Below are 3,374 nucleotides of genomic sequence, written 5' to 3'. Positions count from 1 at the left end.
ATGAATGAATTTATAAATAAAGTACCAAATGTGACTATTGTGTATTAGCTATAGGAGAAGATGCAATGTAATCCATTATTATACTTTAAAGATGGGGAGACCTATAGGCTTTGCCAAAGAGAATTGAAAAACTATACAACCAAATCGTAAAATCCGAATTGAAATTAAAAAAAATTAAAAATAACTGAATGTATTTTGGCCCCGAGCGTGTATCAACATAAATTCGAATTAAACGACCAAACGAAACAACGAATGATATCACTACAATTGAGCATAGTTTCAGGATACTTGGATTAATTTGCAAAAGTACTACTATTATTTCCGTAAATGTTGATTAGGCAATTTAGCCCAAACTCTGAGAATTACTCGGTTAACCTTTCATTCTTTGACCTATCATGTTTTACAATATTGTCAAAGATTATGTACAGAAAGATAACACTAAATGTTGCTGTTTATTAGGATTCAATTGGGACCCCAACAACTCAAATACATGACTTTTCTAAGAGATTCATCAGATTGCTTAACCTTCTCCTTTAATTGATCTTTGTTTGCAGAAACCAAAGAAGAAGAGAGAGAAGAGGGCTTCTTGGCCTGTGAATATGACCTTACATTGTTCTTTGCGTGTTGATGTATGTTCTCAGGGTGTAGTTCCGCCTACAGATTCCTTGATCTTTTAGTGCCTCTACTACTCCCAAGCTCACTGCGGTAACCCATGCCCTGCTTGTTAACTCATTTTCTAATCTTAAATCTTAAACTTTGGCTAAGTTTGTGAAGGTTTATTTTGCTGTATAAAATGTGTTGGCCCAAGTGAAGTTTTGTTTTGATGATTGGCAAAGGAACTCAAGCATGAACCAGGTCCATATACAGTGTACACAAACACAGGCAGATTCGAGTATAAGGGATACACATGAAACAGATAAGCTCAAGTTGTTATCTCTGATATCTCCTGATCGAAAAGGATGCATAAGTGATAAGGAGAAGGACTCCTTACTCTAAGAGAAGTCTATACAAGATAAGGTAGGAGTTAGAAATTGAAGATAACTAGAACTCTTCTACCAAGGAAGAGTATAGCATTAGAACTCTAGTTATTTCTTATTCTACTAACTTTATATATTGCAGGATGTTCTCATTCTATGGGTACGCACAAACGCTGAAGTTAAACGTGAGTTGAGAGCAAAATAGCAATGCATTTTGCAAATAATTCTTGTGTGATTCAAGTGTGCGAACCTGAAGCTACATGAACCAGATAGAAGAACCAGTTCCAAATGTATGTCTTTTATTCTAGTTCAATTGTAGTATGGCTTTTCAGGATGTACATTTCATCTTTATCTAGAGGCAATTGTATTAGGTACTCTGAGTATTCAAGTTATAATTAACTTGAAGTTGTCGCAACAGTTAGAGGTTGGTTGCCACCACGGGATTAGAGGTGATTCTTAGGTTTACAAAGAATTTTGTAAATGTTGTTTTGGCTCAGTGATTTAGTGAAGTGTTGGAAAAAATCCTACTGAGTAGTAGGTCGTGATGTTTTCACCTTTTGAGCCGGGTGTTTTCCACATAAAAATACTTTTATTCTTTACTTTTCGCATTTACTATTTCCGTAACAGTAGTATAAGGAACACTTAGAAGAACCAGGTCCTTCTATAATCAGTGCACGCGAAAATTGGACACCACACAAATCACCCCTCCTCTTATGTGGCATTAAAGTATAAAACATCAATTGGTATCAGAGCAAGTTCTTCTTAAAGAGGCTTACACCTTAGGAGAAGATCAACATGAGTACACCACCTAGAAATTGGGAAGGGCAATGCACTTCTAGGCCACCACTCTTTAAGGGCCAGTACTAATCTTGGTGGAAAAACATGATAAGAGATCACATTATAGGAGAAGAGTATGAGCTATGGGACATTGTCATCGATGGTCCACTTGCTACCTTGAAAATAAGTGCTGAAGAAGTAAAGGTGCCAAAGACAAGAGTGGATTGCACTGCTGAGGACTTGAAGAAATGAAAGAAGAATGCTAAAGCCAAGAAATGGCTTGTTTGTGGACTTGGTCCAGATGAGTACAACAAAATCCAAAGCTGTACCACTGCTAAGCAAATTTGGGATGCATTGCAAGTGGCTCATGAAGGAACACCTCAGGTGAAGAGATCCAGAGGAACTCTATTGTATTCTCAATATGAGATCTTTTCTATGAGGGAAGGAGAAACCATTCAAGAGATGTACACAAGTTTCACTACACTGACAAATGAACTAAAGTCTCTTGGAAGGATTATTCCTGAAGAAGATAGAGTCAATAAGATATCGACTAGGGTTTTTCCTATCACTTGGGAGATCAAAATCACTGCCATTCAGGAATCAAAGAATGTTTCCACTCTCCCACTGGATGAATTGATTGGAAATCTCACTGCCTATGAACTTAGGAGACAAACCATGAAAATGGATGTACCTAAGAAGGAAAAGAGCTTGGCACTTAGAATCACAGAAGGTTCTGATCTAGAAGATGATGAAATGGCTATGATCACCAAGGATTTCAAGAAGTATCTATGGATATAACAAGTCAAAAGCTCCTGAGAAGCAAACCAATGATGGCTGCTACAAGTGTGGAAAGACTGATCACCACATCAAGAGCTGTCCTCTATGGGAAATTGAATTAAAGAAGGAAAGAGATGAATGGAGGAACAATAAGAAGGAACAGGTTCAACCCAAGAAAAGCAACAACAAAGGATCAACCAAGGCTATGGTCACTGCTTGGGAAGAAAGCTCAGATGAAAGCTCAGATGATAATGACGAGGATGGACAACCACTTATGGCCATTGGAGAATCTGATGAAGAAATTGAGGTAAATGTAATTCATCTCAAAGACAAGATTAAATTGTTGTCTAAAGAAAGGTTATCTGAGTTACTTCTAGAACTAATAGATGAATCTGAGAATGTAAACAATGAAAAGGAACAGTTGTCTAAAGAATGTGTGATTTTGAAGGCTAATTGCAAACACCTGGAACTTAGGGTTAGTGAAACTGTAAGTGAAAATACTATGTTGAAGAACCAGGTTCATGCACTTGACTCAACTGTCCTAGAGCTTAGATCTGAAAATCTAAAACTGAAATTAGGAACGGGTAAAAAGATAGCCGATCACACACAACTCGCTCTAGAAGAAAATGTAGGAAACTAAAATGAAAGATGAGTTGTATAAAAGGGATGAGCAGGTAAGAATCCTAAAGGAGGATCTAAGCAAGGTCAAGCATGAGCTAGACAGAACTTGTAAATAGAACAGGTCCTCCGATGCACTTTCATGGCTACACGAACACCATAGTAGCAACAGAAGAGGACTTAACTTTGGGAACCTAGCACCTAAGTGGGATCCCAAAAGCAAGT

At 37.5% G+C, this 3,374-nt stretch overlaps 1 pseudogene; it reads right to left on the bottom strand.

The window, feature by feature from the left end:
* Positions 1-403: 403 nt before the first annotated feature.
* LOC104085393 (uncharacterized) lies at positions 404-965 on the bottom strand (annotated as a pseudogene).
* Between the last annotated feature and the right edge of the window lie 2,409 nt (positions 966-3,374).

Source organism: Nicotiana tomentosiformis, chromosome 7 (assembly GCF_000390325.3).
Source record: "Nicotiana tomentosiformis chromosome 7, ASM39032v3, whole genome shotgun sequence".
NCBI classification, from domain to species: Eukaryota; Viridiplantae; Streptophyta; class Magnoliopsida; order Solanales; family Solanaceae; genus Nicotiana; species Nicotiana tomentosiformis.
The sequence above is the reverse complement of the archived record's forward strand: the minus strand, read 5'-3'. Positions and strand labels throughout refer to the sequence as shown.